The sequence below is a fragment of the Lutra lutra genome, chromosome 4 (genome assembly GCF_902655055.1).
Source record: "Lutra lutra chromosome 4, mLutLut1.2, whole genome shotgun sequence".
Taxonomy (NCBI): Eukaryota; Metazoa; Chordata; class Mammalia; order Carnivora; family Mustelidae; genus Lutra; species Lutra lutra.
This window is the reverse complement of record NC_062281.1, coordinates 159,588,508-159,598,773: the sequence shown is the minus strand read 5'-3', so window position 1 is coordinate 159,598,773 and position 10,266 is coordinate 159,588,508.

Genomic DNA, 10,266 nt, shown 5'->3' with positions numbered 1-10,266 from the left:
AACCAAGAGTTGGACGCTTCAGTGACTGAACCAGCCTCTGACCAAACTCCTTTGACTTTACCTAGTCATGGTTCTTGCTACATCCACAAACTCTGCGGACTTGATCTCTGAAGACAGACAATAACCTCTCCCTTCTCTGTGTGGACTGGTGAGTAGCTAAGGGCTATGTTCTGTTTTACAAGACAGAGTGTTAACAGGCTTCAATTAATCCAGTTGGACAAGTAACAAAAAGACTCTCATGTGTTCAGCAAATAATTCCATCCTGGCTGCCCCCACAGCAAAAGCCATTAAACCTTGTGTGTTTTGTTTTCTCTCTCCTGCAACCCTGAAGTGTTTGCTGACATTTGAAGTCTGGTAATAATCACTGTCCCCTAGCCATGTTTCTGAATCTTCAGGCAAATTCATGACTGTCCCATTTTCTGAGTCAGATGTTCTAACCAACTAATCCATTCCAAATAGACTTGCTTTTGGATATAAAAGGAAAAGATAAAACAAACATCTTTAAACTTCAGGGTCACAAAATTATACTAGAAAAAGTTCCCAGAGGAAATGCTGGTCACAGAAGACAGGTTTTATTAATAAAAATAAATATATTTGACACTTCTATATGTTGGCATGAATCAAATGAACCAAGACTGGGGACAAAAGATTGATCATTCAGAGCCTCTTAGAGGGATTTAATTTTTTGTTTTGTTTTGCTTTTGGTTGAAGCCCAGAATATTAGGCAAAGGGTATCTTGCATTGTACTCAAATAAATCTCGGAACACACAGATGGCTTAAAAAGGATATGGATGCATAAACCTTTATAAATAAAAAGGACTCCAAAGAGATTCATTCCTTAAAATTGCAGCAGACCGCTGAACAATAGCTCATGTTTACTGAGCACATGGTGCCTGCCACTATGTTAAGTCTTCATATGTATTTTCTTGTTGAACCCTCCTGACCTGCCTGAGATAGGTAGGACCTCAGTGTGCAATGTGAAGGATGCCTCCCTCCTACAGTTTGGCAACATGAAACCCTGGGCCAGACATTACTTTCTCTTTCTGGGATGAGAAAATGGAGGCAAAGAAATTATTTGGCCCCTTGTCACCAACTCACACCATCGGTGCATGATTCCAGCAGAACAGAAAGCAGGCTGACTTGACTAAGCCAGGGCTCTTAGCACACCGCCCTGCACTTCCTCCTCTGCTAGAAGACACGAGAGCTCATTGCGGCAGGCTGGGTAGCGTAGTCTCTGTTATGGTGTGGTCCTCCTTGTCCTGGCTGTTCTCTCTGCCTGAGCTAGCTACCCTGCTGCTCTTCTCTGCCCGCTCAACATCCAGGCTTCTTTTAAGGCTCAAATGTCTCAACTTTTCCTTGGACCCTTCCTTCTTTTAGCAGAATTGACCAGATTCTCCCTTTGTCTTCACAGTACTCTGTACCTAGATATTTTGTTTTTCCAAGATAGAAGAGTAACAGCATTCAAAATGTTAATAAATGCATGTCTGGTCTTCCTAACAGTGGGTTGGGGACAGGTATTTCTCCTGGTCCTGGAGACAGGGAGGAAGAATTTTGTTCTGACCCTTTACTTGCCCACCAGCCCTCAACTCTTTTTTTGTTTTGTTTTTTTTGTTTTTTGTTTTCCTCTCCCTTCAGCTTCTAGAGCTCACAACTGGATTTGTTTGTATTTATTATTGCATTTTCCACGTTGAAGTTTAACCTACCTCATTGTCTCATTCTCCTTAGGAATTGAAGTTCCTCAAAAGTAGGAATGGGACTTCATTTATCCCTGTATCTCCTTTCCTTGGCACCTAGAACTGGACCTGGCAAAAAAATGCTCAACAGAGTTCAAGAAATGCTCCAGTGTCCCACTAAAGTTGAGTGCTGGATGCGTGTCTCTCTTAGTTCAGTGACAGCAAAGTGCTTATCAAATACGTAAATCTGTAAGACATGACTCAGAATGCTAAGTTCAAATGTTACTGATGGAATAAAAATTTATTAGCCTATTTCAAAATGGCTGCACGGAATACACAAAACCTTGTATCTTGGCTCTTTCATTTGTGCTATGATGGAAGGAGGGTTTCCATTTCAGAGGGAAACCACCATGAGCTTAAATTAAATATGCCATGATGTCTGTACTGGGATAATGATAAGTCTTACATAATAGGTTGTGCAATATGATAAGTAAAAATATATGTATTATAATCAATGTAAGGTAAAGGTGTATGATATACTAAGTTATCATATAAAGGACTCAGGGTAGTCAAAATGCACCTGTGCTTCTCTCATGTTAAAATTTATATGAAATTAGAACATTAGGCCAAAGTAATTTATCTCCAAATTTGGAGAAACAGATTAACATTTAGACTGACAGCTAAAGACTTCGGACACAGTAAGTTCCTCCAGATGGATGGAACTGGAAGCAAACACTCATTATTAGTCAGAGCTGATGACGTAACATCGGTACATAAGAGGTAGCTGACAGGACACTTCTGTTATTGTTTTATGGGTTCCTTCTACACTGGTGACCTGGTCCCCAAGTTTGCTCTATGTCAGAAACAGAAAATTTGAAGAGGAAAAAGAAATTCTGAGATAATGAGATGTGCCAATTGTCAGCAAGGACAGGACAGACATCAAAGTAGCATCAGTGCTAAAAATAAAAAAGAACCGTAATCACACAGAGGCAGTGACTGCGGGCACAAAGGCTCCCCTTCACCTTAGCAGCCCTGTGCCTGTGTGGGCTGCCACAGCACCTGCTGTTCATGTTGGTGAGCCGGAATCATCAAGAGTGCATTAGAATGTCTAGTTCAAGGAGGTTAGGAAATATGTGATACATTTAGATGTTGCAGTCAATAGTTAAAAGACAAATATTTTAATGGAAGTATAACGGAACTCTTTGAGAAATTCAAATATTCAGAACTCATTAGGGTTCAAGTAGCTGAGGTTATACTATTCAGGGACTTTATATAATAGAGAATGTAAAGCCCATCCTTACATAATTTTCTTTATTATAATCTTTATTATAATACCATCAGATATCATTGCCTTTTCTAATTCAGATTCAACTCAAACATCACTACTTTTTAAATTAGTTCATCTCAATATACTTAACTTGAAGTACAACCCAATTTATCTTAAAAAACATTTACATGGAGGGGCGCTTGGGTGGCTTGGTTGGTTGTCTCCGACTCTTGGTTTTGGCTCAGGTCATGATCTCAAGATCATGAGACCAAGTCCCGTGTCAGGCTCTGTGCTGGGTGTAGTCTGCTTAAGATTCTCTCTCTCTCTATCTCTCTCTCTCTCTCTCTCTCTGCCCCCCACCTTAAAGATCACTTACATGGTGTGGACAATCCTACAAAGAGATTTTCAGATGAGAACATGATGGTGTGTTGCTGAAAATAAAAGGGATAATCTGATTTTTATGCTTCTTTTCCCCTCCAATCTTCACATTTGGTTTAATAATCAATATAAAGAACTGCAATTTATAGAATGTGTGCCCTTGCCAAGTAGCATCAATAATATCTTAATTGTAATTATTCACATCTGGCAAGACTTTGGTCTCACTGGACGTATTTTCTCTTCATATCTTATAAACATTAAGAACTTAAGAGAGGCTATATCCTTTATACTCATGTGTAATCTAACAAGCCAGAGAATCATTCAGTGTTTCCAGTTTGCTATTTTACCTTCTAACAAGTTTTATAAAAGCAAAGGGAATGAAACTAACTTGTATTACATACAAGATGTTGCCTACACAAATGCCAGAAAGGAAGCAAAATGAACAGCCGGAACATATGGCAGTTAGCTGACAGCATAAAGGAGCTAGTTCCGCATGAGCAACAAGGAGCATCTTGAAATGTACAAGACATATGTGTTTTAGGAAGAAGACTGAAGTGTTTCATAATAAAAACAGGACAGAGTGAACCATAGAGCTGAATAAAGTTTTAATTAAAAATGGATTTCTAGCCTTCAATGTGAATATACAATATGCTTCACAGATGGATTTTCTATTTCAGCCTTACCCAAACCAAAAAGTAAGTGAGACAAATAAAGCTTCTGAAAAAGGCACAGAGGCTAAAATGTATGTAAATAATAGAGTGTTCTGGTACAAACAAACAAAGAAGGAAGAACAACTCTTCTGTCATCTATTTTCTGCTTGCATGTTGCGTAAGTAGATCATATAACCTGCTTTCAGTGCAAACACGTTTCTCCTCAGTTGAAACGTATAACAGACACATACACCTACACGTCAAACCATAAAGGAATGGTTAAGTTGCTTTGGAGTATACCAATGCAATGTTAGATAATCATTAAAAATGCAATGATGCATCATTTTAGAAAAATTCAAGTGTACCTATTAACACTGAAGTAGTAAGATACAGTATTTATAAAATACAACTTTGTAGCAATTGCATAGACTATCACAATAAAACATACAAAAATATTACCAAGTTATTTCAAGTTTTTACTTTTATTTGAGCAAGTACTTCTATAAATCTTCTAATTTTTATAAAGTATTGCTTTTTTTAAAATCAGAAAGCAATGTTTGGTAAGTCCAGTTATAGCATGGAGGACAAGGGGAGATGGAGAGGAGAAGGGAGTTGAGGGAAATTGGAAGGGGAGGTGAACCATGAGAGACTATGGACTCTGAAAAACGATCTGAGAATTTTGAAGGGGTGGGGGGTGGGAGGTTGGGGGCACCAGGTGGTGGGTATTGTAGAGGGCACAGATTGCATGGAGCACTGGGTGTGGTGCAAAAATAATGAATACTGTTATGCTGAAAAAAAATTAAAAAAAAAATTAAAAAAAAAAAAAGCTGAAATATCTACCTAGAATATGGATATAAAATAAGTGATTCTAAGTTTATCAGAAAATGTTTTTATATTAATCTCTGATGCCTGAGCAATGGTGGCCCTGGATAGTTTCATCTTTGTTGGAGGCAAGAAGGAATTATCCCTAAAGTTCACTGGCTATAGGCAAACAATGAACCACATGTAGGCATCCAACAGATTGAAGATGTGACAATTATGCTCTCTGTGTACACAAGGTCGATGGTTAGACTTTTCTATTTTTTTTCTTGAAAAAAAAAAATCTAAATCAAACATTAAAGGCTATCTAAATCTCTTTCTAATGCATTTAAACAGCATGAGTTTAAGCTGAAAAATCTCTGGCAATGACTTTAGGATCTGAGAGGGTCTTGATGCCAGAAAATGCTCTTCTATTACAAAATATTTATTTTTTAAAGTTCAGCTGAAGAGTTTTATGTGAGATCTTTAAGATGGACCAAAAGTAAATTCAGCAACAGACTTTCTCACTAGGTTTTCTGAAGGCTTCATTTCATGTGGAAGACACATTTATTTATTGTCAGTATTTACTGACGTTCTCCCTGCACAAAACTCTAGCTCCAGGCAAGTGACGAAACGCTGCCCTCAAACACAATGGTTAACCCTCATTTCCACACCTTTCTGCTGCTGCTCAGTATTTTCCCTTTTAAAGACTTTTCTCCTTTCCTACCTCTTCCAATCTGACCCACCCTTCAGTGTGAACTCACGTCCCTCTGTGTTCAGGAAGCCTTTTCAGATCAAGGGCACCGGTTCCTCCGTCTTTTGAACTCCTACTATTCATGGACTCTTCAGCAATTATAGATTCCTTTGTGATATCTCTTACTGTGATCTTTTCAAGTATTTATACCATCTGCTGAAGTAGACTGAAAATTCAGTGGAAATGTTTGAGAATGATATTTTTTTTCTTTGCTCATCCTATAGTGTTTACCGTGCAAGTGCAATAAATAAGCTAAAAGATGAAAAATAGCCAGAAAAACAGGCTACAAAAGCCTGACTCTTATCTGACTTGTGACCTTTGGGATGTCAGCTACATCTGCTTAATAATACTAGGAGAACGAAATGGCATTATTTGAGCACCTAACAATCTTTTAGGGTACGAGGACACAATTCACAATCTATAGTAAAGCATGTGAAGAAGGGCCTTGATGTAATTTCCATCTACATCTCATCCTCATCTTGGGCCCCAGTTTTACCATGGACCTTTACACCCTGACTATTCTAAACCTCCTGCAGGTCCCAGAATATGCTGTGCTTTTTTCATGTACCTGCGAGTTCTGAGGCCCTGCCTTTCCCCTTCTGATCAAATCATCCATTAAGGCTGAGATAAAAGGTTTTCCTTTGTAATGTCTCCCTTTACTCATTAATTGCTTCCTCTTTCATGCTCCTAAAGCATCCACCCAAACATCTCTTTCATCCATTTATATTGTATATTTCCACTACACTTAACTGTTAGGTCCCCAATGTTGGGTCCCTCAATAATGGATCCGTGATTAAAGGAGCAAGACTGATACAAAGTGAAGGTCAAGCAAAGCTTTATTTCGTGCCAAGGAATGAGAATCAAACCCACCGGCTGGGGCCACACCTCTTACAGAGAGGGCGACCCCTCCCTGCCTCACAGACTAACTTTTATAGAGCAAAGGCCATGTGGTTGGGCCTGGCCACACACAGGTGGCCAGTGAGATTGTAACCACAGAGAAAGCTGCACAGTCATTCTAGGTCACACATAAGTGACCAATTGAATTACAATTTACCCTATAGTAGACATTTGAACTAGCCTATCACCTTGGTGAGAATTGGTGCCCAAAAGGCGGGGCCCACACTCCTTGGTAGCTAGGGACACAGTATGTGCACTTTACTGATTGGATGTCTCCACCTGACCAGACTCATCCCTGCATTCGGGCTGTTATCTCTATCTGACCTGACCCACCCTTGTATTTGGGCTTTGTTACCTGGGACTGGTTTCCCAGACTTGCTTTTAAATAAGTTCCCCTGGGGGGGGGGGGGCAGGGTCAATGTAAGTTTTACTGCATAAACAACAAAATGGCTGTTCAACCGAGGTGGGGCCTCTCTGGCTAAATAGGCCCTTACATTAAATTTTAGAACATACAGTATTTATGATGTTTGTGAGAGGTCAAGATGTGTCTTACTTATATTTGCCCAGTGCCACTCACAATAACTAGTTCACAGTAGGTATCCAGTGTTTTTGCTAATGAGTACATAGATAAATGAATAACCTTGCAAACTCTTTAGAGGAAGGGAGAAAAAAATCTGATTTTTGTAAGCCATGGATAACCCAAAAGGTATATAATTCATATGCGAATCAAGAGCCAGCCTTTATCACTTCTTGGAGCTCAAAATGTTTTGTACTTAAAAAAAAAAAAATTCAGATGCTGAAGAGGTTAGCAAAATGAAAACATTTTAAGAGGAGGAGGGGTGTGGTGCCCGGTTGGCTCAGTCAGTAGAGCATGCAACTCTTGATCTTGGGGTTGTAAGTTTGAGCCCCATGTTGGGTGTAGAGATTACTTAAAAATCTTCAAAAAAAAAAAAGGAGGAGAAATTTAAATCAACAAGATAAGTCCTACATGCTCCTTACTGCAGAGGAAGATGTGAATAGGTGCTAGACCCTCCAACTTTCACAAGCATTGAAAGAGACTCATAAAAATAGTTAAATTTACTGCATCAGGATCTCCAAAGACTGAGATGAGGAAACTAAATTTAACATGATTCTGATCAGTCAGGATTTGGAACCACTGAACTGCAACATAACCAAAAGTTTCACCAGCAGGATGCCTGGGTGGCTCAGTGGGTTAAGCGTCTACCTTCTGTTCAGGTCATGATCCCGGGTCCTGGGATGGAGCCCCACATGAGGCCACCTGCTCCGAGGGAAGCCTGCTTCTCCTTCTGGCTGCTGCTCCCCCTGCTTGTGTGCTCACATCCTCTCTCTCTCTCTGACAAATAAATAAATGAAATTGTAAGAAAAAAAAATGTTTCACCAACTTTTGACCTGGATGCTATACTGTCATCCATATTCCACTGTTGAGATGAATATTAGGAATGTGTCTGATATTCTACTCCTGAATCCTATACCTAAGGAAAAGTTATTTCCAAATCATGATAATTTCTAATTATTTGTAGTAAGTAGATCACTGAATTCTTTAAATCCCACAGAACTTCTTAGTAGAGCTGTTAACAGTTACAAGTTGGGTAATTTAATTTCCTTTGCTGTACAAGGTAACAGAGGTCTGTTAATAAGCAGATGAATTGGCTGATGGGTAGGAGCAAATTAGGGAGCAGGAAAAGCACAGATTTTTTTTCCTCTTTGTTTTTTTTTTATTTTTTATTTTTATTTATTTATTTTTTAATTTTATTTTTTATAAACATATATTTTTGTCCCCAGGGGTACAGGTCTGTGAATCGCCAGGTTTACACACTTCACAGCACTCACCATAGCACATACCCTCCCCAATGTCCATAACCCCACCCCCCTTCTCCCAACCCCCCTCCCCCCATCAACCCTCAGTTTGTTTTGTGAGATTAAGAGTCACTTATGGTTTGCCTCCCTCCCAATCCCATCTTGTTTCATTTACTATTCTCCTACCCCCTTAACCCCCCATGTTGCATCTCCTCTCCCTCATATCAGGGAGATCATATGATAGTTGTCTTTCTCCAATTGACTTATTTCGCTAAGCACGATACCCTCTAGTTCCATCCACGTAGTCGCAAATGGCAAGATTTCATTTCTTTTGATGGCTGCATAGTATTCCATTGTGTATATATACCACATCTTCTTTATCCATTCGTCTGTTGATGGACATCTAGGTTCTTTCCATAGTTTGGCTATTGTAGACATTGCTGCTATAAACATTCGGGTGCATGTGCCCCTTCGGGTCACTACATTTGTATCTTTAGGGTAAATACCCAGCAGTGCAATTGCTGGGTCATAGGGTAGTTCTATTTTCAACATTTTGAGGAACCTCCATGCTGTTTTCCAGAGTGGTTGCACCAGCTTGCATTCCCACCAACAGTGTAGGAGGGTTCCCCTTTCTCCGCATCCTCGCCAGCATCTCTTATTTACTGACTTGTTAATTGTAGCCATTCTGACTGGTGTGAGGTGATATCTCATTGTGGTTTTGATTTGTATTTCCCTGATGCCGAGTGATATGGAGCACTTTTTCATGTGTCTGTTGGCCATCTGGATGTCTTCTTTGCAGAAATGTCTGTTCATGTTTTCTGCCCATTTCTTGATTGGATTATTTGTTCTTTGGGTGTTGAGTTTGCTAAGTTCTTTATAGATTTTGGACACTAGCCCTTTATCTGATATGTCATTTGCAAATATCTTCTCCCATTCTGTCAGTTAACTGTTAACTGTTAACTGTTTCCTTTGCTGTGCAAAAGCTTTTGACCTTGATAAAATCCAAATAGTTCATTTTTGCCCTTGCTTCCCTTGCCTTTGGCGATGTTCCTAGGAAGATGTTGCTGTGGCTGAGGTCGAAGAGGTTGCTGCCTGTGTTCTCCTCAAGGATTTTGATGGATTCCTTTCTCACATTGAGGTCCTTCATCCATTTTGAGTCTATTTTCACGTGTGGTGTAAGGAAATGATCCAATTTCATTTTTCTGCATGTGGCTATCCAATTTTCCCAACACCATTTATTGAAGAGGCTGTCTTTTTTCCATTGAACATTCTTTCCTGCTTTGTCGAAGATGAGTTGACCATAGAGTTGAGGGTCTATTTCTGGGCTCTCTATTCTGTTCCATTGATCTGTGTGTCTGTTTTTGTGCCAGTACCATGCTGTCTTGATGATGACAGCTTTGTAATAGAGCTTGAAGTCCGGAATTGTGATACCACCAACTTTGGCTTTCTTTTTCAATATTCCTTTGGCTATTTGAGGTCTTTTCTGGTTCCATATGAATTTTAGGATTATTTGTTCCATTTCTTTGAAAAAAATGGATGGTACTTTGATAGGAATTGCATTAAATGTGTAGATTGCTTTAGGTAGCATAGACATTTTCACAATATTTATTCTTCCAATCCAGGAGCATGGAACATTTTTCCATTTCTTTGTGTCTTCCTCAATTTCTTTCATGAGTACTTTATAGTTTTCTGTGAATAGATTCTTAGTCTCTTTGGTTAGGTTTATTCCTAGGTATCTTATAGTTTTGGGTGCAATTGTAAATGGGATGGACTCCTTAATTTCTCTTTCTTCTGTCTTGTTGTTGGTGTAGAGAAATGCAACTGATTTCTGTGCATTGATTTTATATCCTGACACTTTACTGAATTCCTGTGCAAGTTCTAGCAGTATTGGAGTCTTTTGGGTTTTCCACATACAGTATCATATCATCTGCGAAGAGTGATAGTTTGACTTCTTCTTTGCCGATTTGGATGCCTTGAATTTCCTTTTGTTGTCTGATTGCTGAGGCTAGGACTTCTAGTACTATGTTGAGT